The sequence below is a fragment of the Sturnira hondurensis genome, unplaced genomic scaffold (assembly GCF_014824575.4).
Source record: "Sturnira hondurensis isolate 20B ecotype Veracruz unplaced genomic scaffold, ASM1482457v3 Scaffold0002638, whole genome shotgun sequence".
Taxonomy (NCBI): Eukaryota; Metazoa; Chordata; class Mammalia; order Chiroptera; family Phyllostomidae; genus Sturnira; species Sturnira hondurensis.
In genome coordinates this window covers 12498112-12525599 of record NW_028075269.1, presented here as the reverse complement: position 1 = coordinate 12525599, position 27488 = coordinate 12498112, and the positions used below count along the sequence as shown (strand labels likewise).

The 27488-nt window shown below is 48.7% G+C and overlaps 1 protein-coding gene across 3 annotated transcripts in view; it reads right to left on the bottom strand.

Annotated features, from left to right (window-relative positions):
• Nucleotides 1-27488, bottom strand: part of LDLRAD3 (low density lipoprotein receptor class A domain containing 3) — a 209132-nt gene that overhangs the window by 166216 nt on the left and 15428 nt on the right. Inside the window, exon 1 of one of the 3 annotated variants that reach the window (XM_037040518.1) lies at nucleotides 25411-25470. The exons of the other annotated variants lie outside the window; for them this stretch is intronic. The gene's annotated coding sequence lies outside the window, so the exon portion shown is untranslated. Of the gene's footprint in view, nucleotides 1-25410; nucleotides 25471-27488 lie in introns of those variants that run through there. 3 annotated transcript variants of the gene reach the window in all.

The following is a 27488-nucleotide window of genomic DNA, read 5'->3' as shown; positions in this document are numbered from 1 at the left end:
GACCAACTCCCAGGGGAAAGAATCTCAGTATCTGTTTCTCTCTCTCCCGGTTATAAGTTCCTCCTTACATTTTTTAAGACCTGAGGAGGTCCCGAGGCCAAATAAGAATCCCACCCTCTTCAGTGAGCCTCAGAGCTGAGAAGAGTGAGCCTTTTCTTTGACACAGGCCTTCTCCGATCAGTAATAGAAACCCAGTCTGGTCTGCATTCTCAGATCTCCGGGTACACATGCAATGGCTTTTTGAAAGAATAAAGGACTCTATCCATTTGTTTACCAATTCTGCCTGTTTTGTACAGCCAAGCTTCTTTAAAACTGAAAAAGAACATGCTCCCCCACCAAATACAAATGCACTGATGATAATTACCATTTATTGTGTGCCAGATGCCTTTACAAACATCTAATATTTGTAACAGCTTTAATCAAAGGACTCATTAGCTCCATGCCGCCAATGAGGAGGCGCAGGCGGGCGGGCGGCTCGGGGAGGTAAAAAGCAGCCTGCCTGAGGTAGCAGGGAATAATCGAGGACCTGGGATTCCTACCGCGGCTGGGGCTGCTGCGCTTCATCTGACCTCCTGCTGGACTCTTTCGTCTGGCCACAGAAACAGAACCAGGGAACACCCAGCTGTCTCCCACCCTCCTGGCCCCTACAGAACAAGAAGCCAGCAGGATGGCCCACGTGATTTTCCTGCACGTTTCCCACAACAAAAAAATTATGAGGATTTTACAAAATCATTGTTCTGCAAAGGCTGCAAAGTGACTTCCAGTTTTAAAGATGAACAAGAATCTCCCCAGAGCTGATTATTAGGGCTGACAAAGCTAATAAAACAGGCCATAAAGCCATTTCTGTTCTATCAGTTGTTCTCCTCTTCCAGAGGCCCGCCCAAGGAGAGACAGCAGCAGAGATGCCATCCCCAGGCCTGTGGTCCACCCACACCCAGGAGCCCAGGAAAGCCTAGGCTTGCGTCTTGGCCTCTTCCCTTCCTCGCCCTTATCAGAGACTCTCAAGTTTGTACAGAGGAAACATCATGAAGCAGCCTCGTCTACCAGATCTCAGATGGGTCCCAGGAGCCGGTTCTAATTTACTTAAATGATTGAGATCTCTATCTCCCAGTTACTCAATCCTGCAATACCAGCAGCCAGCAGATATAATTGCAAAGCAGGTAGGCTAGACTCTCCAATCTGCCCATCCGGTGCCAGCAAACGTTGCAAATTACAGGGTATAAATTTAGCAGGGTGGGTCCTGACACACATTCCTGCATATTACATGTTCCCTCGCTAGCAGAAAGTGCATTAATTACTTCAGGACCATGCACTATTTCCATTTAAGCCAGGCTTTCAAGAGAGCTGCAAGCAACTCGGGGTCATCTCTGAAGATTAAAGCATAAATAAATAATGCCTGGTGGAGAGATGGAACTTCTCCAAAGCTCCTGGCATGAGAATTGTTAACATTCTCCCCACAGACTGAGAGAGAGCCACAGACTGGCGTTGAGGTTGGACGGACTCGAGTGTGGGCCGGAAGGGCTGCAAACTTTGAGCAGGTGATGCTGTCACAGCCGCTCCTTCCTCCCTCATGAGCTAGAAGTGCTGCTTCTCCTACAGGAGGGGGACCAGGCGCCAGGCAGGGACAGCAGGGCAGACGCGCGGGAAGTGGGGTCTGGGTCTGCGGGCTGGAGTCCATCAGATCTCACCCCATGTGACAGAGCCAGTGCTATCTGTGTGCCAGGCACTGGGCTGGGACCCAAAACCTGCATCTTTATAGGATCCTTCACCGGAGCCACACGAGGAAGGAACCAGTGCTAACTTCACAGAGGAGGAAACCTAGGCTCGGAGAGTTAAAGATCTTGCCCGAGGTCACATAACCAGAGACTAGTGGCCCCAGGACTGTGTGGCTCTCAAACTCACACTCTTCAACCCCAGGAGCTGCAGCACCTGCCGAGGGGCATCTGGCCCAGTGTGCGTCAGGCACTGTCTGGGGACGGAGAGGACACCACACACCGCCTTGGTGCCTCCGACGCCCTGGGCACACAGCTCAGGCTCTCACCGAGGCTGTTCTGTTTAGTTCTCGAAACAACTCTGCGAGGTGCCCCACCCTCTCAACTGTACCCCCAGGAAAATCAAGGCGGGTGAAAGTCAAGATCATCCAGCTGGTGAGAAGCAGAGGCCGAACTTAAACCATCTGGGCACCTCCTAAATTCAAAGCTTTTCCCTCTAACCTAAGATCCTAATCTGTGAGTTACCTGTGATTCTGACAGCTCTGCAGCCTACGTGATTTAGGCAGAAAAAGGATTTCAAAGATCGAACTGCTGGGGGCAGAGGAGAACATCAAATGGAGATCCCACGGTGTCCCAGAGCCCGTACTTCCAGGGGCTGAGCAGGCCGTTTTCGAGTCACAGCTATAGCGGGCACTGGGGGCAGAGTTTTGTTTAAGTCACACGGCACCCACTTCTCCTGCTTTATCGGCACCACCTCTGTCTCGATGGCTGTGATGTAACAGGACCATAACCAGGGCCCTACACTCGTCAGTCAAAGGGAGCAATCCTACGATCTACGCTGAACTACGAAGATGCTCTCCTCTAGAACGCGACTCTTGACAAGAGGAGCAAGGACCCTGAAAACATCCACTTCCTTCCAAGAAGCCAGATGTGGCAGGACTGTTTTTACCTAAAACTAAACCTCTCTGGTGCCACTCACTCAGTTTGGAAAGCTGGCAGGCCTCCTGACTGAAGGGACATGCACTTCGGCAGGAAAGCAAGGCTAAGAAAACACAGCTAATGAGGAAGAAAAGCAACACAACTTCCACACAACCCGCCTACACTTTCACAGACACAGTGCATTAGAAGAGAACGTGGCTGACTTCCAGAGGGGACACGCGCTCACTCTGATAGGAGAGGCTGCCTGGACCAGCCAGATAAGTTAAGACCACGCGTGGCTATCACGAGAATGACTTGTCACAGCCAGACTGCTGTCCCGTCACATCTAATATTGATAGGCCATTTCCTCTTAATAACAATAATTTGGTGGATTAATTAAACTTGGAATTCCTGAGCACTCAAGGTTCCGACCTGAATCCCGACTTCAGGAAATTGCACTTCTTTGTCCTCATTGGAAATGTGTATGGTTTCACCTAATAAAAATGTGTATGGTAATCTAACATCACATGCAAGGTTACTCTCTACCAGAAAGCCCATAAATACAGTTGACACAGTCGTACAGGAAATGGCTGTCCTTACATTAATAATTGTGTAGGATGACTGTGAGCTTCTATAGCATAAACTCTACCTCATCACTATGGTGGTTCCTCTCTAATTCTTTTCTACTAAAAAGTAGGAAGCCATGTGGTAGGTGTACCATAGGGACCCTTGACTCATCTATGCAAGTCAAGATTAAAACGGTTTGAGTCTTGGCTAGTCTGGCTCAGTGGATTGAGCGCCGGCGTGCGAACCAAAGGATCGCCAGTTCGATTCCCAGTCAGGGCACATGCCTGGGATGCTGGCCAGACCCCCCCCCCAATGGGGGATGTGTAAGAGGCAACCACACATTGATGTTTCTCTCTCTCCTTTTCTCCCTCCCTTCCTCTCTAAAAATAAATACAATCTTTTTAAAAAATGGTTTGAAAGTCATTCCTCTGGTATACTCCTAACCTCCTGGGACCCTTAGTGTGAAGTGAGACTCATCGTCCTGAAGCCAGGTGAGATTCTGCGGGGCCTCCCCAGTCTGGGAGGGGCTGATGCCTAGACTGGAAAGGCCCCAATGGCACCCTTGGTGGCTGCTAAGACAAAGAGCCAGAGCTGAAAATTAAAAATAAAATAAAATAAAGTGCAGCAGGAGAGGATGATGCTAACTGGGAGTGTCAAAGGGGCCCTCTGAAAGGATCTCGTTAACTTCTCTCCAGTCGGGGCAGTGGCAGTAACAGCGTAACGCAGCCCTTGGTTCTCTTCTGTTAACAAAGCGATGAGGGGGACACAGGGGAAGTGACAGCGTGCACACAGCAGCGAGCTGCCAGGCTCCTAAGAGGGCCACTGCGTGGTCTCAAGAAATCAATTACTATTAGAACAGATATCCTAAATTAGGAGACAAATAACATAAAAGCTTACCATTTCCATAATACAGACTACGGAAAATAAGTCTAATAAAAATTATATTGAGGCCCTGGCTGGTGTAGCTCAGTGGATTGAGCGCGGGCCTGCGAACCAGACGATCACGGTTCGATTCCCAGCCAGGGCACATGCTTGGGTTGCAGGCCAGTTTCCGGCAGGGGCCAGTTCCCTGCAGGAGATGCATGAGAAGCAACCATACATTGATGTTTCTTTCCTCTCCCCTTCCACTCTAAAAAGATAAATAAATAAAATATTTTTTAAAAAAATTATATTGACTAAGAGAGATGGGATAAAGAAGACTGAGGATAAACTGAAATGGAAATGTCTGAATGAACAGAAAAATGTTCAGCATGTGTAAAACAAAAAAAGTTTTAAAACTACACACTTACTCCTGCAACATGTCTGAAGGATAATACACCAGTTTTTGAATGGTAGCATGACTGATGATTTTTGTTTTCTTCTTTCTGATTAACTATATCTTCAATAACAAACCACAGTAAGAATAGGAACAAATGTTATTTTTCAGGATTTTAAGGGCGCGGGGGGTGGTGGCGGGGGGGCAGAGGGGGGCTGGAGACCATCCCAGAACCAAACTGTCACAGGGTCAATGCAGGCTGAGTATTGACGCTGAGGAGACAGTTGTCCCCCAAAAGTCAGACATTTTAAAATTTTTATTACATTTATTAGAATGGCCTTGGTTAAAAAGGCTATACAGGTTCCAAGTGTACAATTCTCTGCTACATCACATCGCACTGTGTGCTCACCATCCACAGTCAATGCTCCTTCCGTCAGCACCTACGGGACCCCCCTGACCCTTCATGACCTCCCTCCGCCCCCTTGCTGCAGGAAACCACCACGCTGTTGTCTGTGCCTAATTTCATTTACCGTGTTTGTCATCTGTTGGTTTCTGTTTTATATCTCAGTATGAGTGAAATCATACCACTCTTGATTTTTCAGTCTATTTTGCTTCACATAATATTCTCAAAACCCATTCATGTTGTCACATATGGCAGTATTTCATCAAAGACATTTTTTGGTAAAGAGACTACACAGTGATGCATACACGGAGCTCATTATTTAGCTAATTCCCCCACAGAACCTCTCTGTACTACGTGGCACCTTAATGTGCGACTTGGCAACGTAACGGCTGCTTTACATTTCAAACATGTCTACACGACTCTCAAACCACAGGACGTTACAGACTTACACCTGCCCGGTCTGACTCTGGGAGACCACCACCTTCTCCTCAGAGCCATTTCCCCCGCTCCGAGCTCTCTTTCCAACCACGAGCTGCTTTTCCGGGCAGCTTCCTGATTACAAAGGTGCCAGTGAAGGGCCACAGCCCTCGGTCTGGGTAAACCAGTTCTACTGCTTCGACAGCCAACAGTCACAGGACAAGGGCTCCACGGGAATGTGACCGCGTCCTCACCAGGTCCTGCTGCCTCACCTCCGGCTGATCCATCCCCCAGGCCTTCCCCCCAAAGTCAGGATCCACCGACTTTGCAGCAGCTTCCCACCCAATCTCAGGGACCTTGACCGAGCTCTCCCGTCACTCTTCATGCTGAGGACAGGTCATGTCACGTCTCTACTGCATGTCTCCAGAGCTCTTGCCTCCAAGCCCCGCTGGCTGGGAGATCCGCCGCCTGGCCTGGCCTGGCCTCCATCTTCCTTGCCCCTTGCAGCATCCAGGACAGTCCTCCCCACAGACCGAGTTCCTGACACGCACCTCATCGCTCATTCTGCAAACACACTTTTTAACAACATGAAATATTTCAAGTGTGTAAGGTACAGATTTTAACACAACAGGCCCTCACGTACCCAGACCCCCCAAAGTCATAAACATTAATGCCAATTTTATAGAGTCTGTTATGTGGGAAGATCTTTAGTAAAAGAAGGTCGTGAAAATTGTATAATAAAATCCAAATCAGAATACTCTGCTAACTGCTAATAGGACAGAAGATGGATCTCACGTAAAGAAATGCACAGATTACTGGTCCTAAAACAAGTATGTTGCAACAGTTCATATGTGTTTTAAGGAATAAAATACCACTGAGATGGATGGTTCCTCGCACCCTCCCGCCCATCACACTTTCCCCAGAGGAACTGCAGTCCCATGTCTCTTCTTCCCAGGTTTGCTACTTTTACCACCAACATAAAATTTAATTGTGTGTATCTCACAGGTCATTATGTATGTACAACACTACATATGTACCAGACAGACGGACAGTCCCATTCCGTGTAGATCTGAAATGAACTCAAGAGGCATACACCACCTGCCACTTCCTCTTTCCCACCCTCAATTCCTTGAAAGACCTATCCGTGTTGGTATGTGAAGATCTCGTCTGCTCATTTCAGTTGCTACATGACACTCCACTTTATGATAGTGCCGTCATTTACTTACTTGGTCCCCGTAGGTGGAGGGCGAGACGACTTTCAGCACATCACTACTGCGAACAGAGCTGTAGTGAGCGCCCTCATGGGCGTCCCCGGGGGCCGTGCAGAGACCTGCTCTTGAGCAGTGCTGCGCCCACAGGACACGGGGCTCACCCACCCAGATACTGCTGTGCCCGGGGCTCCTTTTGAGCAAGCAGACCACCACCGTCACTGGTTCCAGACCCGGACCACTGCTGACTGAGCCAGAAGGGGGCCACTGGTCCCAGATGGGGTGACATGCAAGGTACGGCCAGAGAAGACAAACAGATAGCTCGCACTCCTCCCTCTGGGGCTTTAGAATTAGGGCACAGGCTGGCCAGTGAGCCAGGAAGGCTGAGCTTAGGGACACCTGGGACTGCGATGACTTGGCCACAAAGCCTTCGGTAAGCAGTGGGTAGGACGGGGACACAGTGGGCCTGCAAAGAGAAGCTGACCTAGAAGGGGCAACCACACAGGGTGAAGACAGATGGGGAGGGGAGGAGCCTCGGTTCTGGGGAGGCTCCTGGCTCCAGTCTTCCCCCTGAGGAGGAGCCCTGCTTTAAAGTCCTTTAAAGGTAATCTGGCTAATTCATCAGAGAGGAATTCCTTCAAGGATCTCTTAAGGTCACCGTGCCACAAAGCCTCCCACAACCCAGCGGAAAGACTCATTCCTTCCGCTCCGCTCACAGCACTTCCCTGCACCTCTCCTCCAACATGCAGCTCCCGTACACTCAGTCCTAGGCTGCACCCAGTCAGCCGCCTCCACCCTCGTCCTCTGCACGGGACTTTGTACACAGTCAGTGTTTCGTAGCTGAATACACTCTGTGAGCTCCTTAAAAGCAGGGCCCACCTCGCCCCCATCTCCATCATATATCCAGGGCTTTACAGAGTCGGGTACAGAGTAGGTCCTCATTAAATGTGTCCTGAACAAATGACTGACACGGGGCTCCTGTGAGCGAGCGCACCTGCCTGAACTACTCTCCCAGGGCTCATCCCAACGAGCGCACTTCAAAGTGGAGGTGACCAGGCCGAAGGATAATTTATCTCCCTAAAGATGCTAAGTGTCAGTTAAACTGCTGTATTTAATAGGGCCTGACTTCGATGGGCCATTTTGAACAAAAGCAATAACTGCTCCAGTAATGAGCCTACTTTAAATTGCTATGACTATTACTACACCAAGTCCAAAGGATTCCTTGAACCACCAGACTAAGGCTCCAATTAGGGATCTGCCCCCTTCACAAACCACAGGCGCCGGGCTCACATCTTTGACCTCCCCGGAACCACCGAGGACACTTTCCAGAAGCATCCAGCATAACCTTCTCCAGAGGCTCATGCTAGCACTGGTTTTTTGTTTTGATGGGCCTGCCAACAGGCTCTAAGTGATTTCACACATCAAGCCTGATAAAGAAAGAATATGTTACGACTGAGGCCTCAGAGAACCCATCTAGTATTAAGTGTGTTTATTTTATTTCTTGGATGCATCCAATACTTACTAGCCCCTGGGAACGTTTGGAAGCATCAAAGAAGGAGGAGGGAGGGAAAGGCCTCTATCTGCCAGGACAAACTGCGATCTCTCACAGACAAAATGAACAAAAGGCGCCCGTACTGAAACTGGGTGACAAAGGAACAAGCGCCACCAAGAACCAGCTCTTCGGTTCCAAAGGGAGCGGAAAGCACCAGCTCGGCCTCAGTAACCCTGGGCCCGGAGGAAGGAGGACGAGAGAGGCAGAAGCAGGTCCACTCCCACACACCGTGTGACTGCCTCCCTCCAGCGAACATCCCTGGGGTCACCTGGGTGAGTCGGCTCTCTTCTGAGAAGACCTGCAAATCGGAAAGGGCACCACAGGTCCAGGGCTGTGGCCACGGTGTCCTCCCTAAACAACACCTTCACCACATATCAGATGATGGGTGAAGAGAACACCGTGGTAGAAACATGAGGTCCAGCACCAGACAGCCCTGAACTCGGGTCCTGGCCCCGCTACCTTGTAGCTGTGAATTCTGAGCAAGTTACATGCCTGTTGAAGCCTCAGCTTCCTAATCTGTCAAATGGGGGTAAGAAGAGTTGGTAAAAATAGCTATTATTTTGTAAGCACCTGTCAAGGGCCGTTCTGTAAGCTAACTGCTGCATGTGTATTGCCCTATTTCAGCTGCCTGTGGTCCCATGAGGTGAGGGCATTACAATCCTCATTTGATACACGAAGAACCTGAGGCTTAGAAAGGAAGACACTACATTCCCAAGGTTACAGGGGGAGCAGAGGAAGGAGCCAGGCCTTGAGGCGGGTCTACCAATTCTCGGCAGTTCTTCGCCTCTGTGCTGGGATGTTGGGAGAGGTTGAGTGAAACTTGAACCCCCGAATTATTAACTGTTTTTGCTTTATTTAGTATTATGTATATTTGCTGCTTCCCCTCAGTGTGCTCCTCGCCCCTGGCCTTCTGGATCAGGCCAGGCAGGAAATCAGTTCCGATCAAGAAACAAACCTCCACCCCACACTGAATCCATACACAAGGGATTCTCTGTTGTCACAAAAACCAGCCGAAGGCAGAATTTCCTCCTAGGTATGCAGGGCCCAGGATCCCCGAAGTGGGCCAGCCCCGTGGCAGGACAGGCCACTCCTCCCTGCACCTCCCTTCCTCCACCAGCTCAGACCCTCACTAAGCAGATTTCCCATCCCTGAGGTGGGCCCCTGTTACCAGCACTAAACTCATAATGGGAGAGGGAAAAGAAAACTGGGAGATCCACGTGACAGCCCTTTTTAACATGGGAGATGGTCCTGCCTGGTAGAAGCAAATATTTATGCAAATAATTAACTAAGGACGTGGAGTGTGTTGTTTGGTCCAGTGTTGAGTAAAACTTGGTGAATAAATAGCCCTGAAACAGTCACTCACAGACCTGGGAGGGGGCAGCAGGTCTGAATGGTCCCCTAAGTCCTCAGCGATGACCCCTGGGGGGAATGCACCGAGCACCCAGACTAACCCAGACCTCTGAGGACCTCCACGCACCACCACCCTCCCCATCCTTTACCCTAGAAAAACTCTCCTTCCCTTGCTTCTCTGGCCCGGGCTATGTACTCAGGGCACAATTAACTGCTATGACTTTGGCTAATCCAAGAGCTGTAGGGGAACCCAGCCCCTCTTTTCTCCCTCATTTCCTCTATTATCCCCTCCCTCAAATTCTACTTTCCATAGAAGAGCTGGAATAGAAGCCTGGCAGCTAGGAATTTCTATGGTTTCTACTCTGCAATACTCAGAAAATAGCACCTTCGCCTGAAAATAAACCAACGGAGCCTCCTGTGTGAGCTGGGGCCATGCAGTGCGTCCTGCACCAAACACTGTGCTCAGCACAGAGCCGTGTAGCCAGCCCTCCCCTGTGTCCTGAGATTTCCTAACCCCTGCAGACCCCACGGTGAAGGTGTTTACAAGGAGGCTATTCACGGCCAGTACCTTTTTTAATTCCAAGTTCCGCTCCGTCTTTCAAAAGAACACCCAACCCCTTGGCTGGCCCAGTGGAACGGGCATTGAGACTAAGCAGTTTGTAGTCTCAGCTCGGTCACCAACTTTTTCCAGAAATGGAAGGTAACAGATTAAATAAATCAGAATGTGCTGGACATGAAAAGAGTGGGTTTTGATTCAGCTGTATGTAAATGTTCTAGTTTGCAATGTAAATGTAATTTTAACAGTCTTACTGAGATATAATTCACAACCACACAAACGACCCACATCAAGTTCACAACTCAATGACTTCCAGTGTGTTCGGAGTTACGCAATCATCACCACAATCAATTGTAGAGCATGTCGTCACCCTAGAAGGAAACCCCATGCCCATCAGCAGTCACTCTCCGCTTCCTCCTAAACCCCCGCCTCAGCCCTAGGCGACCATGAATCCGCCTTCTGTCTTCATAAGCAGCATCGCACGACAATGTGGACTTTGGTGTCTGTTGACTTAGCACGTTTTCAAGATCCTGCCACGCTGTGGCATTTATCAGTGCCTCATTCCTTTTTATGGGTGAGTAATATTCCATTGTGTGTATACAACACATTTATTTATCACCCATCCACTGGTGAACACAGGGTAGTTTCCACTTTGGGGCTAACGGTAACTCTGCCGCGAACCATTCATGAGCAAAGGTTTGTGTGGACGTGTGAATGTTTCTATGGGTCACTGTCGGCAAGTCTGAAGCTGGGCTACGAGATTACTAAGGGGTAGTTACACCGTTCTGTATTTTTTAAAAATCAATCCACATACTTTCACTTGGGAAAAGGAAATAAATTATCATCAAATAAACTCGCAGTCCTATTGACCAGGCCACCAGGGAACCTGTGGCCAAAGTGCCTTACTACCACCTCGAAGAACCTGTCATTTCAGAGAATTTCAACCCTTGGAATACGCATCCCTGCTGTCCAAACAGACTGAGACAGGGGCACTTCCACGCTGATGGGAGCTGAGGCACGGCCAGCCGATGTCTGCCATGGGTACATTTCCTTCTTTAAGGCACCTCCAAGGCAGACCCAATTCCAAAACGTAAATTCCCAAACTGTGAGGTTTCGGACGCAAAGTGCATTCACAAAATACAGTCAGAGGCTCCTATGAGCTCCTTCTACCACACACACACACACACACACGCACGCACGTGCAACCCTGAACTCACAGTTCATATTTGTGAACAGGTCTGTATGAAATCTGACTCCTACAACTGCGGCTACTAAAGAGCTGACGTCAGGAGACAGACAGCGGTCACGAGCAGCTCCCTCGGCCAGCAAACCTGCATTAATAATTCAGCTGTTAACAGCTGTGAAACCAAAGAAGCTTGGAAGGGACAGATAGCGCTATGGTCTGGGATGCAGGGAACATCTCCAGGGTCACCTCTTTTCTACTTCAAAATCATAGACCCTGTTGTCTTGAAGACCTTGTTGTCTTCAGAGACAGGAAAGGTGACACATTTCTGAAATCTAAGGAATAAATACCATCCCTGTAAACCTTAAGTTTATGACCCTCACAAAGCCTGCAAAATATGATAAACCATTACGGGTTTTTCCTGTCTCGCCTGCCTTGGCCACAATTAATTTTGCCATGCTGGAGTGTGCTATGGGATGCAGTCTATGGAGGTGGGAGATTCAGAGCTGTAGTTGCTTTGCAGTGAGTAATAGGCTTCTGCAGTTTGGGGCCCCCAAAGGTAAAAGCAGCAGGAAGGACAGGCTTCATTCTGGAACCATTTGTGCACATGTTCTGTGTTGCATCATTAAGCAAGACAAAAGTGCCTGAGGGAAACCATGACAGCGTGGGGCTAAGCCACTTAAAACCCAAATACCAAACATCTTCTGTAATTGAGATACATGGCAGCTTCTACACAGACCCTAGAAGAGCATCATTGTATTGCAAATGAAAGTTGTGTAGCACCAAAAACCAGTAAGAAATGCTCTGGTTTTACTGACACCATAACCTCAAAGGTCTGAACACACAGAAAAGTTCGGTTAGAAAGTTCCACATAGGTTTTGCCAAATACTCAGAAGAGTAACAGAAACTCTTCTTTACTGAAGGCCTGGGATGTAGGTAGAATTCTGTCCCCTAAATAGACATGTTCAAGTTCTAAGCTCCGGTACCTGTGAACGTGACCTTATTTGGAAAGGTCTTTGCTGGGGTGGTGAAGTTAAGAAGAGGTCATACTGGATCAGAGTGGACCCAAACCTGGTGATGGTTTCCACTGCTAAGAGAGAACTCTGATACAGACACAGGGAAGAAGGCCCAACGAAGATGGAGGCACAGATGGGAGTGGTGCTCCCGCAAGCCGAGGGCACCAAGGACGGCCTGCAGCCATCAGAGGCTAGGAGAGAGGCGCGGAGGAGACTCACCCTCAGGGCCTCCAGAAGCAACCAACCCTTATGACATGTTGATTTGGACCTCCAGTCTCCAGATCCAGGAAACAATAAATTCCTGTGGCCAGGAATCTACCTGGTTGATGATGACTTGTTACGGCAGCCCTGACAATTTAATACAGCTATCAATAAAATCCTTGCTAACAACAACCCTGAGAGCTAGGTACTCTACAGATGAAAAAACAGGCTTGGGAAAACTACGTATTTAGTTCAAGATCACATAGAGAGCCAGTAGAGGGCCCAGGATTCAGGCTTTGGTTGCCTAACTCTTCAATAAACCCCTGGCCCTAATTACTAGCGAACATGCACCAAATTTTGCCATTGTGTCCAGAGTGGCTTTCCTATGAGAAGGTTTTTAACAAAAAGATCCCTTAAAAATGCAACAGCTTTGGCATTTTCTTGCTAACAAAATACAGTAACCTGTCAGAGCCGGGCTTGGCCTACTTCTCCCATACAAGGCACGAGCGCTCTCCAAGCAGACAACTCACAATTATTCGAAGCAGCACTGTCAATCAGACAAAAAAATCAGAACAGATTTTAAATACTTCATTCATTCAACTCAACCAACACTTGGTGAGTGCTGAGAAAGGGAGAGGAAAAGAGCCCAGTGTGAGAGAGGAGGAAGTACAGCCCCTGACTGTGAGAAGCTCAGGCCCTCACTTTCTTATCAGGGACCATGGGGCCTAATACTATTCATGCCTGAACTTGTAAACGGCCTCAATGAACTCATGGCCAACAGGTGCCCCCTGCGCTACCCACCTGACATTCCATCTGTGCTGCCTGCAGTGCCCCCATTTCTCCGGCTAGGCAGGGCCACATGACTAGTTCTGGCCAATGGGGTGTGGGCAAAAGTGCCACATGTCACTTTCAGGGTGAAAAAAGAAGAGCTGCATGTGACAACCCCTGCAAACCATTCCCTTGCTTTGCCCATGTCCCAGGCAGGGCAGGTGACCAGCCTGGGATGAGGGGACCATGAGGAGTAGAGGCCCCGCCCCACTCCTGCAGACTTCTGCGTGCTAAACCAATGAACTCTCAGTTAAATGTACTCCTTCCCTAAGGCTGCCTAACAACCACAAACTGGGCAGCTTTCAACAACAGAAGTTTGTTCTCTCACAATTCTGGAGGACAGAAGTCCCAAATCAGCACATGGTAGGGGGGCTCCTTCTGGAGGCCCCAAGGGGGAATCCATTCCACGCCTCCGTCCCAGTTTCTGGTGGCTGCCGGCAATCCTTGGGGTTCCTTGGCTTCACTCCACTCTGAGCCTCTGTCTTCACACAGCCTTCTCAATGGTTCCTCCCGTTCTTACGAGGACACCTGCCACCCACTGATTTAAGACCCACCTGAATAAGCCAGGATGATATCCTCTCAAAGCCCTTAGCTATGTTTGCAAAGACGCTTTTTCTTAATAAGATCATATTCACAGGTTCTGGACAGACATACCTTCGGGGAATGGGGATTACCATTCAACTCACTACACCTCACCACAGGGGTCTAAGCATTAGCCAGGTAAGCTTAGGCGAGCGAGCCCTTCAGAGCACCTCACGCCCACCTCTGCCCCCACCCTTCCACCCAGCCATAAAATCTGGGCAGGTCCACGCAGTTTCTTACATGGATAAAGGGAGAGAGAGCTGTAATCAACACTGTTTAACAGAAGTGTCATCCAAACCACATATGTATGTAATATAAATGTTTCTAGTAGCCATGTTACCACAGAAGTTAAAAGGCACAGGTAAAGTTCATTTCACTAAAGTATTTCATTTAAGCCAATATGCTCAGTATAGGGCAGATATGGTCCATGTCTTCAGAGAGGTGGCGGAGGAGGCCCTGAATGTGGGACTAATTACTGCAACCCGAAGCAGCTGACGAAATAAAACTGATGACAGAAGGACCTCAGAGTTCCAACTCCCAGGCCACAGGGCCAAGTAAGAAGTGCGCTTTCTTTAGCTTTCGATGGAAGAACCAAGAATGAAAATGCAGCTTTTCTGACGTGCGACTGAAGTGTGCCTCACCACCACCCCCCCCGCCCCCGCCAAACACCACGTTCACAGCCTGGGCTGAGCAGGGCTCCCACCGGCTCCTGCTCACAGCTCATGCCAGGGTGTGAGAGGTCCCACGTGCCCTCGGACTTTCAAGGCCTCTTGCCAGGGGGCTGTCTGTGCCCTTGACAGCTTTGGCAAACTGCAAGTGTACTCTTAAAAAATATGAGGATGTGAAAACAAACCTTTCAACAGTATGTGCACCTGCCAACAAAGACCTCAAATCTCCACAAGATACATTCTGCTCTTAACAATATGAAGAGCCTACCAGTGCTAGCCTAAGTCACCCCTTTTGTACATATGTTATTCCATTGAGTCTTCTCGCCAATCCACTGAGGTAGTTACTGCCTCCATTTTGCAGGGGAAGGACCTTGAGATCAGAGAGGTTCAGTGACATGGCCAAAGGCACACAGCTGAGACACACAGAGATTGGATCTGGTCCAAAGTCACTGTGCTGACAGAGCCCTCAAGCTCACCATAAAACCCTCTCTCCTGACTCTGCATTCCAATTGCCTCCTGTATTGCCCCAAATGTGACCGTGAACATGGAGAGCCAGGAACTGAAAAGAACCCAGCCTCAGTTCTAAGTAGCCCATGGACCCTGGAGGGAAAGATTATCTAGAATGTTCTTCTTTTCTTTTCTTTTCTCTTTTCTTCCCCCTTCCCTCCCCTCCTCTCCCTTTCCTTTCTTTTTAACATGTGAAATTTCCCAACCAATATGAAAACCAAAGCCCAAATAACAATGCCCTGAATCCCCCAGGGGTCGGCAGTGGCCTCAGAAGTCCCCATGAAAAGCTTCCTCACTCCACATGGTTAGGGGAGGAAAGATCCCCAGGACCACTTCAAAAGGACCAGCCAAATTTGTCTATTTGCCTAAATGCTGGGAAATTAGCACATCAAATGTTTTTGTTCTTGGCTGAAATCAAAATATTAGAGTGGTAACAATGACTACTTCCTTTAAACGGAATCTCTTATAGTTACAAATGTCTTTTATTAATGTTTTAACAATACAAGTGATTTAATTATTGTGGTTTGGTAACACGCTACTTCAGAACATCTGGTTTGTGGGGGAACACTCGAGGAGTCCTCGGCTGGATCAGACAGGAAGGATCAGCGCCTGTGTCATCCACATTCAGGAAACTGGGAAGTGCCCTCATGAAACCTAGTAGCAGAACCCAAGTTTATCATGAATAAAATACCATTTCTCCCAAAGTGTTTAACGAAGTTCACATTCACTCCTTAACCTTCACAGTGGGGGAGCTAAGTGAATCGGAATTTCTACTGTGTACGTGACGAGGTGGGGAGGGCAACTGACTCAAACCAACTCATCACTCACCAGCAGATTCCTTCCCTAATGAAATCACGCCTATCCTGATCAAATCAAGGGAGGAAAGGAAAGAGGGGGTGCCAGAAAATCTTGGCAATTCTTCTCTGATTTGACTTTCTAGGGGTAGTACTTTTTACTTCTCCATAAGAAGCCTCAATTTCCCCAGCAATGAAATGGGGAAGTATCTGCCACCAGGTACTGACCATACAGCGATCAGTTACCTGAACTGCCTGGATAATCAGTATTATGCAAATTGAAGGTATCATTAGAGTGCTACTAAACACAGTTATAAATCTTTCAATAATACTTCAATGGAAATTGAAGGGTCAATTGAAAGGCTCCATGTCTCAAAAATTTCCATCACCTTGTTACATTAAAACCAAGAACATTTAAATTCGGCTTAGATATTTCTAGAGAAGGGACACAGGGCCTTTCTCTCACAGTCCTGATACAGCTCTACACTGATTTTTTTTAAAGTTGTCTAATCAGAAAGGAAGAGGATGTTTTTGTAAAATAGTTGAGAACCAGACTGAACTCTAGAGACCAGGAGATCCCTCCCAGCCAGGGGCTCAAGAACCCTGTCCCAGGTAGGACACCGACTGCCGCGTTTCTTGTCACAGAGCTGCAATTCTTTCAAGCATGGCACACAGGAAAGAATTTCAACTAACTTGACTCCATCTGACTTTGCCTGTCCCAATGCCCTCAAAGGCGGCAAAAGTACAGCAACGACCTAAAACCGACGGACCAGACGCTCTGAGACTCACGGCTTCAGTACTCACCGAAAGCTCACCAACTTGAAAAGTTATCTGCATCTCCATGTTCACTGCAGCGTTATTCACAATAGCCGAGACATGGGAGTGTCTCGACTGATGAATGGATCAAGAGACTATGAGATACACACACACACACACACACACAGAGGAATATTATTCAGCCTTTAAAAAAGAAAGAACTCCTTCCATTTGTGACAGCGTGGATGGATCCTGAGGACATTACACTAAGTGAAATAAGTCAGACAGAAAAAGACAAATACCATAGGATTTCACTTATATGTTTAGTCTAAAAACAAAACAAACAAACTAGAGAGCAATTCACAGGTATAGAGAACAGATGAGGCAGTGAGTTAAGGGTGAGTGAAACGGTAAAATAAGTCCTGGGGATGAAATGAACAGCATGATGACTGTAGTCACATGACCCCTGACTGCTCTCCCCCGGCTGTGAACAGGAGTGGCGGGAGCACAGTTCTACGGAGATGAGAGTATAAGAACATGGCCGGAAGGAGACAAGATATATCAACATCTTCTATCCTGATTGGTCCATCAGTGTTTCCAATAAATATCCCTCCCAGGACCTCTATCTTCAGGAAGAAACTTTTCCAGCCCCACCACCCAAGTCCCAGGTCATCTCCACCACCCTTCCTGGATGAAGGGTGGAGAGCTGGATCCACAGAACTAACCCCTACAGCTCTGCTTTTCTTAATTACCCACCCTGGGATATAAAGACCCCCCAAGTACACTTCCTAGTTCAAATGCTACCATGATACAACCAACTCACTAACAACAGGTTTAAAGAATTACCTGGCAGGTCCACTGCCAACACCACCTCAGTCAAAAGAGGGTGCTAATCTTGCTTAGTGTCTTTGTCCTTCCTCCAGGCTGGAATTCCTGTGACTTGGCTGCCACTCGAGCAGTCACGTGGGGCCATGACGTAGCTGGCAGAAGAACACACAAGTTCGCCCACCCCACACCAGTCCCTCTCCTCATACCTGATATCAAAAAGGCTCCTCTGTAGCAACTGATCCGCCAGCCCTGCCAAGGAAAAACGTCTTCTAAATGGCCATCCTCCTGAGCCTGGGCACTCAATTCCTTACTCAGTTGCTGTGAGAAGTCTCTACCACCATCAGCACCTTGAAATAACACTAAAATTCTCTGTTTTCATCTCCCATCCTTCCACTTTTTTTCAAAAACCCCCTACTGTTCCCTCCTCCTCCAGGCCAGCTCTTTGTCCCCGCCCACCTGGAGGTTCCACCCCACCTCCATCCATTAAGAACCAGAGCTCTATGGTCTCCCTGTAAATTCTACCAAGCTCATGGCCAGAAACCATACCCTATCACGACCAGCTCACATACTGCTTATTATTGCTGGGGGTGGTCGTTAACTTTCTTTAACCCACCATCTTTTAATTACTGCTCAAATCCTCTATTCACCAATCCACACTGATCTGGGGGGAAGGAATGGGAGTTTTCTTTAGTTTTGTTTCAGGGTGGGTTTCTTTTGTTTTTTTTTTGTGTGTTGTTGGGTTTTTTTTTTTTTTGCCACCACCTATAGGTTACAAAATTGACTTAAAGGAGTGTGGGAAAAACGAAAGTGGAGAGGACCCAGCTGCCAGAATGTCCACCCTTCTTCCAGAGGCCTGCGCTGCACGCTCTTGTTCTTCGGGGACAAAGACCGGGACTGATCCACGAGCAGCTCCAACACCCCGCAGCCGATCCCACTACTGCGTTCCACTAGGATCACATTTCCAAGCTGCAATGCCACACTTGATTTCACCTACAGGCAGTGGTGCAGCCAGAAAGTAATGTTCATCAATATGAGCATCATTTCTAATAAAGCACAAAAATCCAGGGCAAATGCAGGTAAGTGAGACTGCAAACTTTCACTGCACCCGAGTGGTTGCTAGGTTATCTCTGCCTCCGTGTATCTCTGGAGACACAAAGCATGGACATGAGAGCAGCTGCCAAAGGGTCTCAAACAAATGGAGTCCACAACTGCCCCAGGTTAGGCTCCAACACGACGGAGCTGGGAAAGATGAGGGCCGCTCCCTGGCGCCTCCTGCCGCCTTTGAGCCAGCTTCTCTTCCTGTACTCACCCCTTACAGAAATGGGTTCAAATATACATGGAAATTTAAAGTACAATAAAGGTAAGGTGACAGACACATTCTTAAGAAGGCTCTGACAGTCTCCCTGTCCTGGCATCATGCTGTTGTTGTCTAATCATCTCCCCTGGAATGTGGACAGGACCTGTGATGAGCTGCTAGTCAACAGAATACGGCAAAGGTGACCGGATGCATGCAACTGCGTTACAGAAGACCGCAGGGCCCCTTTCTCCTGCTGATTTGATGAAGCAAAAGACCATGCTGGGGACCCACAGGACAAGAAACTAAGACTGGCCTTCAGCCGACAGCCAGTGAGAAAATGAGGCCTCACTCCAGCTGCCTGCAAGGAAGTGAGTGCTGCTATGACCACGCGGGGCTGTAAACAGATCCTTCCCCAGTCCAGCCCCAGCTGAGACCACAGCTCCGGCTGACACCTGATGGGAACCTTGCAGAGAACCCGACAAAGAGGCAGTGGTGTGGCCAGAAAGTAACATTCATCACTGTGAGTGTAATCTCCGGCGTGTTTTCTGTGCCCAGAGACCAGACCCCACAGAAATGGTGAAATAATATTTGTGTGCTGTTTTATACCTGTAAGTTTGTGATAATACCGTTATGCAGCAATTAAAACCTAATGCAGGTCAAGTCAGTGGGCAGGAAAGGATTATTCAGTAAATGATTGGAACAAATTAACTAGCCGCCTGGAAAAAAATTAAGTTGGATTCCTGACTCATATGACATGAAGTATATTCCAGATGGAGGAAAAATGTAAATGTGACAAATAAATCAAAAGGCAAGATGCAAGTTTTTTAATATGTAATTTGGAGCAAGAAAGGCCTAAATGGGACATGAAAATCTATAATTTTTTCATCCAGAAAGAATGAATTAACAAGTCCAACCAAAGTGAGAAAATATATCTGCAACTTGCATCACAAAGGGCTAGCTTCTTTAATATATAATTATTCTGAGATATCAAGGTTAGAGTTTCAACAGTTGAATTTGAAAGGACACAATTCAGCCCATAACAGTGTCCAACAGGCCATGGGGTGCCCAATAAAAACCTTCACTGGTGTCCCAATGCCCTTAAAATATGTCTTTCCAACACATAAGCCCTGACTACTTCTCTCCCCAAGTGCAGAACAGGAGTGGGGGAGTGGCCGTTCAAATGGAAATAAGAATACAGCTGGGAAGAGATAGAAATGGCCCCCTTTTCCCATTTCCCTCCCTTTTTCTGACTTTACACGGCTTTGGGCAAGCTGTCTAACCTTGGTAGAAGGATACTTGGTCCCTGATTACCTGTAAGCCTCTTTGAACACAGATGTCATGTCACAGGTGCCATGACACCTCCACGCAGTACTTAGACCCCTGTTCAGAAAATACCTGTCACCTCAGAGTCGCTCACGGGGAAACTGTGGGCTAGAGGCAGGATTTCAGGCAGATCTACCACCCCTTCAGATGCATAACATCCCTCTGAGAGCCAACCGCTCATTCAGGTGTCCTGCATTACCCACACCCGAGAGTCACCACCGCAAAGCACGGCCTTGCCCGCACCCACCTGCACTCCCCTCATCTGTCTTGTCTCCATGCAAAAGCTGAATGACCTGGGGCAGGAGGCCTAACATTTCTGAGCCCGGCTTTGCTCATCAGCAAAATGGGACAACTAAAATCCTTCTAGGTAACCCCTTACTGTAGCGTTTCCTCGGGTTGCTCAACAAATTCAATAAACTGGATGGTTTAAAACAACAGAAATCTGTTCTCTCCCAGTTCTGGAGGCTGGAAGTTTGAAATCAAGGCTCAGGGGAAGAATGCTTCCTTGCCTCCTCTAGCTTCTGGCAGTTGCTGGCAGTCCTTGGAGCTCCTTGGCTGGTGCTTACACCACTCCAGTCTCTGCCTGTCTGCACGTGGCCATCTTCTTCTGCATGTGTCTGTGTGCCTTCTCCTCTTAAGGACATCAGCCATTGGTGTCTGGGCCCACTCTAAGCCAGGATGACTTCATTTTAACCTATTACATTTGCAAAGACCCCATTCCCAAACAAGGTCATGTTCACAAGTACTGGTACCAGGACCTGAGCATATCTTTCGAGGGAAATAATTCAACCCACCTAGGAGACCGTGGAGAGGGTTAAAGTGATCACGCAGCACAGCACTAAGAACTCTGCCAGGGGTGCTCAGAGGAAGCACCCAACAGGTGGGTGATCTCACCACTGTCAGCCACACAAGGGAGCCCTGCTCCCCCACACAGCAAGCTCCTTCCTGGGTCGGGCCTGGCTTCCTCACTCCTCAAGAAAACAAAAACCTGAAGGAAGAAACCACGAGTTAACAAGCTGGCATCCTAACGGTTGCTGTGTTGTTAAAACTTTCAAAACAAACAAACTAGGGCTACGTACCGAGTCACCCTAGTAAATGTTTTATCAGTGGGTCTCTCTGAGAAACCCTGCACGCACACGTGGGCCTCACACACCTCCTCCTAGGAGGAGCCGGTCTGCCAAGAAGGGGCCTCACAGGCTACTCTGAAAGCCAGAAACGGTTTACTCAAGGTGTGCACCTCTGCTTCCAACACCTGGCTGCCTTCCAGCTGAGCAACACTTCCAGAAACAAAGCCCTGGGAGCCCCACGTGCAGTAGGGAGAGAAAGGCCCCCAGCCGAGGCTGGGTCCCAGGCAGCCCCACTCACTGGGCCTTCCAGGGAGAGGCAGGCAGCGATGAATAAACCATGGGCCAAGCTTTTCCCCATTGCCCTCATCTGTGGAAACCAAAACACCCATCACAGCGATCAAAGCTGCAGCCCACAACTTGATATTGACTTTGACTGGGCTCATTCAGTCATAAGCTCCTACAGAGTAGATTTTCTCCATGGATAATGCTTGAAAATGAGGAAGTAAGTGGCCTGGGAGAGCCTGGGACCCATTAACCAAGTAGCCAGACAGAGCTTCCCATTACAAGAGAAAAATGGCTGAAAATCTGAAAACTGCCCTTGGGCAGCTGTTCAAAGATTCCATTACGAGTATTCTGAGCAGCCCTCTGGGGGCAGTTGGGCCAGTGAGAAGAAGAAGCCTCCACAGATGTGGGATGAGAAGAGCCAGGGTCCAGGGTTCGAATGCTAGCTGCCCTGGAACAGGGAGGCCCTTCTCCCTCTTCCTTGCATGACTGATTATTTCCTCAGGGGGAGAAACCAGAGCCCCAGCCACCACCTTCACCTCAGGTACATGGACTCAGCGCCCCAGACCCATGTAAAAAACCATGAAGCTGAGCCAGCAATTGGTGCACTCGGGAAAGGATTCTCCCCGAGGAGGAAATTTGCACATCAATGCAGCCTCCTCTGCCAGCTGCCAAAGACGAGGCTGTGCTCTAGGAATATAACCAGGGGCAACAGTCACCAGTCACAAGACAACTAACTGCACAGTCCCACAGGGAAACACACACACGTGCCCCAACAAGTCCCTGCTGCTACTCAAAACAGAATGAGTCGTTGACAGGTTCCAAAACAGCATGCCGATGCCATCCTAGACTCAGGGACCCACGAGGAGAAATTAAAGAATGTGTCAACCTCCATCTGAGCCCCAACTCTGCCACTCAGTTGTGAGGTGACTTGGATACATCAAACACCTGCAGCTTCGGTGTCCCCGTCTGTAAAATGGGAGTAACCGCGCCTCTGCCCCCAAAGACTTTCCATGAGGGCTAAGGGAGAGACCCCTCATAATGCACCACTGGCGGGTGCGACGTAAACGGTAGGTCTGCCCCTCTGGTTCTCTGCTCTTGCTCCTCTCTCTGGCACTTCCCACCTACCTGCTCCTACATTCACAAGAGCCCTCCCCAGGCTCCCCACACGTGGTGGGGACTGGAAAACCCTTCCCCCAAATCCTAAATACCCAGATACCGGAACACCAGGTACCTACATCCTCGTACTGCCCCGGGACTCTGCCCTCAGGCTCCCTTCCCACACCTGGGGCCAGGCTGGCTTCTACCGGGCAGTTCCCAGACGCACACTGCAAGAACACCGTGGTCCACTGCAAAGCGTCTGTTGGTCAGAGGCAAAATGAGAATCTGAAGAAACCACTGGTAAGGACTCTTCTTAGAACTAAACTTACTTGATTTAAAAAGCCATCCTTTGTTCCGAGGATGAGCCACTTCCACATTTGTACATTAAAACATGATTTCTTTTAGAAAATGGTGGTGATACAATAAACAGTGACTTTTTTCATTGTTCTCACTTGATCAAAGCAAGGTAGGCGACCCCACATCAGGAGCCCAACCTTTTGGGTTTATGTATTTTTCATGATTTTACGGGCCCATAAAACCCATGTCTGGGAATCACCGGCTATGTGAACAAGCAGTGCGTGGCTGCCTCCACTTCCTCCCCAGTTCAACTCCCTAACTCCAATCTACAAACCCAGCCTCTCCTCTACCGTTCAAGGGAAACTGCTCACGGAAAGGTCTCCAAACCCAGGCCCCTCCCTCCAGCCTGCATGGGACCGCCCGGGACAGGCCCTGGTTACACTCAGACATGAGAGAGAGCCTCTGAAGGGCCAACCCAGCCTCTCTAAGCAGCTGTGATCAAGGCAAAGGCTTCTCAATGCCAACCCCATAAGGCCAAGTTCTCACTGGCATTCATGGTTCTCATCACCACCCCACCCACCAAAGCATGGGCCATGGAGCCAGAGGGCCCAAAGTCCACCACCTAGCTGTCGTCACCCGTGTCCCATTAAGTGGCCTTACGTTAGTCTCCTACTGACTAACGTGATGCTGACAGTGCCCATTTCACAGGAGTCTAGAGAGGACTCCACACAATTCTGTGTGTGAAGCACTTCCCACGGTTTCTGGGGCACAGTGGGGGCCAACAACTGGAACCTGTAGCAGGCGGAGTGTTCTAGCAGACTACGCCCTCTTTCTAGCTTACCCCCCACTGCTCCTGCAGACTCCGGCATAACTGTAGTCTTCCCCAAGCACATGCATCCCCTCCCACCTCTGGGACTCTGCCAAGCCAGCATGGAAGGCCAGCCTAACTCCACCCTCTCCCCCAAGCTCACGTCAAGGCCCTCCTTCATGCCCTTGCTGACCCATCATGGCCCAACAGAGTACGGTCTTCCTCTGGTCTCGGGCAGCATTTGGTCTGGGCCACTCGGCAATTTTACTTTCCACATCACTACAAATGCCTTACTCAGACCTATCTGCGTGGTTTCCCTCTCCTGCTAAATGTTAACTACTTCAAGTCAAGGGGAAACTGTACATCCAACAGTGCCTGCCACGGTGCCTTACACGTAAGTGAACAATAAATAAGTGTTCTAAAGAGCCAGCGACATCATCCTCCATAGATGACTCTAAAATAGATGCTAAGCAGGTACAGTATAAAGACCTCCTATGTACAATGTTGAATGTCTTCCTAAGACCACAGCTAGCAAGGTTTATACATGTACACACACACGTATATAGAAAACACAAGCACCAAATATGCTCATTCCCAAATCTCAGGCAACCCAAGTAGACAGTAATTAAAACCTGAATCCTATGGGATTTAAATCCATTGTCTCAGGGTCTGGCACTTCCTCGCCCTCAGTTCCAACTGACTGTCAGTACATGACTGGCTTTGTTCCCCGGTAACATTTACAACTTTGTACGCCACACTTCTCTTTTGTTTTGCTGATGCTTTCTTTGGGTTTAGCCTTTTCACCACATTCTTCCCTATCCCTGCTCAAGTCACCCTTTCCAGGTGGCACTGTTATTTACTTATTTATTTCACAGGGCCAGCCTTTTACCTTCCGCTTTGTTCTACATCCCTCTTCTCTCTAAATCCACTAAATGGCCTTTGTAGGGCACCCTATGGGGAAAAATAACTCAAGTCCAGAGAGATTTCAAGTTCTTTCCATTCTGCTCTCATTCTCCATCACTCAAATGAATGAATTATTTAGACAGAAAAAGGAAGAAAAACAGTGAGTGTGTCTGCCTCTAAAGGTACTTAGAGAAAGGGTACTTCTATTTCAGCATCTTTGAGGCTCTTTCGTGCTTCCTAGGCGCTCAATTAAAAGGAGATGCCCCAGGGAACCCTGAACACTCTGAACGTCCCACAAGCAAGCTGCTCACTCCCTTGAAGCCAGAGCAGAAACAACTTATGAGAAACTATCAGTCACTTAGTCTGCATGATGGCCCTACAAGGTGTGCATGCCCACTTCCATACGGAAGTTAGGATGGAAAAAGATTACTCTCTAGAGCAGTGATTTTCAAACAGTGCACCACAGGAATTTTTAAAACATGCAATACCTGACTATTTAGCCAGGGGCACTGACCTCCTTTCCCTTAGATTGCCAAATTTAAAAAAATGATGACAGGCAACAGAACAATAGTCATTTGGTGTGAATGAATCAAAATTACACCTATTTTTTTGTCAGGTTGGCAAAAATATAATACATTTTTGAAGTGCCACAGAATTTTAGTAATTAGTTTATGTGTGTCATGAAATTTTTTAAAAGGCTGAAAATTGCTGCTCTAGAGGCAAAACAGACCGAGATGAGCCGTCTGAACCTGCCACAGAACTATAATATATCCGGGATTCTCAGGACCCTGCTTCCAAACTCTAACTTAGCACTGACCCTTCAGTGTGTCCCAGGTCATGAAGGAGTACACGCACGCTCTGGAACCTAGAGACAAGGTCAAGTGCGACCTCCAAATACTTGGGTATTTCAGAGCCACCAAAGAGGGGGAGCAATAAGAAGACCCAGAACAGGGGACAAACCTCTCAGGAAGAAGGATAATGGGAAGGATAAATTTCTTAAAATCACTGTGAAAATGAGTCAGAAGAGGTACCTTGACTTCAAGTTCATGCTTGGTGACTAGAAACTTCAGGACTGAAAATGTCCAGGTGGACCGACAGCTCTCATCTCCGTTTACAGAGCACAAGTTGGGTCACAGTCATCCCTCGTTAAAAATGATCGATCCTTAGAACAAAACTCAACGGTCTGACCGCGGCCTGCAGTCCTGCACACAGGGAAGCACAAACCAGGAGCAGGAACTCACGGGCTCCTCCGACGTTCACGGCGCGCCCACAGCAGCGCCAGCGCTGGGCTGGGCACCTGCGCTTCTGACACAAACGGCACCCCCAGTCCCAAAACCCCGTCTCAGAGCGTGGACTGGTAAGCATGGTGTGACTGTTGACAAAGTGCCAGGCACTGGGCCAAGTTCCCTGCATGCATGACCTGGCCCACTCCTCCCAAAGAATGTGATGAGGCTGGCACTCTCCTTATTTCGCTTTGACAGGTAAAGAACTCATTGAGTCACAGAGAAGCTCTGCAGGTGGCCTGAGGTCACAGAGTCAGGACGTGAGCCAGACCCTGACTCAGAGCTGCCTTCTGGGCCAGCACTCCCCACGCCTCCATCAGAGGTAGGGTCCAGGAAGCGGCTCCCCACTGCTCTGCTGGTTTTCTCATACCGACACCTTCCTTCCGTGGTCCCAGCAGCCCTCTGAGTAAAAGAGGCCCTGGGACAGAGGAACACAGAACTGCCTTGTACATGCTGAACCCAGGAGCACCCGAATTCATGTGAAAAGCAAACGCGCCCCTTTTCAGCGAAGTCGACCACACCCCCCAGGCTCTAAGGCCCGCAGAAGGACGTAGAAATTTTTGCCACATCAGCACCTGTGCCAATGGCCTCGGGGTTCTCCATCTATATTCAACTGGGGAATGTGGAGGGGGCAGCGAGAGGAGGGGAGGCCTGGCCACGCCTACCACATTCCCCTCCCCGGTAATCAGGGAAAAGAAGGGCAGCAAAACCACCCTAGTGACCACTTTGTGTCCTCTGGGAAACTAAGAGCTATTAACTCCAAATATCACAAGAAGTGTGGAGAAACAGGCACTGTAACAAACCACTACTGGGACGATCCATGGGCAGGACCATTTCGGAGGGTAAGCTGGCAATATCTAGTCAGGCTGAAATGTTATAGAGCCCTGTTCCTGTGCACAAGGATGTCCACTGTAGTGTGCCTAGTCATGGAAATAACCTAAACGTCTTGTTAAGAGATGAGTGAACAAATTGTACAATCATCCAGTGGAATACCCTACAGCAGTTATAAAAGGATACACCCATATGTGCCAACATGGAGGGACCACAAAATTATAAGCATATATGAAAAAAGTTAAGTTGCACACACTGACTGGGTAGCTTAGTTGGTTAGAGCATCATCCTGATGTTACAGAACAGATGGGGTTGGGGGGTGAATGATATTCTATTGCCGAATGAACCCACTCTTATGCTCCAGGGATCCCCCACTCCGTACTAGGTTTACCTTCCCCGCTGCCAGGGAAAGATGTCTCTCAGTGCCAGAGACTGGTGAAAAGGAAAGGGATTATTTATTCAAAGAGTTATACAAACTTAACAGTAATAACTTAATGTCTTCACTGAGATCCCAAAGTCCTTTAGAATACCCAGAAACACACAGTCCTTCCTCCCCCCTCTGCCCAGTCTGGGTACCGTATCTCAGGAAAAGAAGTAGAAGTCCGTGGTTCTTCTCTGCCCAAGCCACAAGATCCCAAAAAGACCCTGCATGGCTACCACACCGGGGGTTTAAATCCCAGCGCCAATCTTCCCCTGCCGCACCATTTCCGACTCCGCCCACAATTGGCCACAGCTGCCAGCATTCCTGTATGTTTCCAGCTTTACTGGGCTGCCATAGTAAGTCTGGGCAGGTGCGGCCCTGTGGTGTGGAGCCAATCATCCCCAAGCTCTTCCGCAGCCTCTGTAACCAGGGGAGTTGCCTCCCATTTAAATCCTGGGTAGAAGGCACTCTCATCTCCCTGGCTCAAAGCATGGCCACAGCTATTTAACATATCCATGAAACCAGCTAGAGATCATAGATATGTTAAACGACCATTTTAGAGGTTATCTGCAAA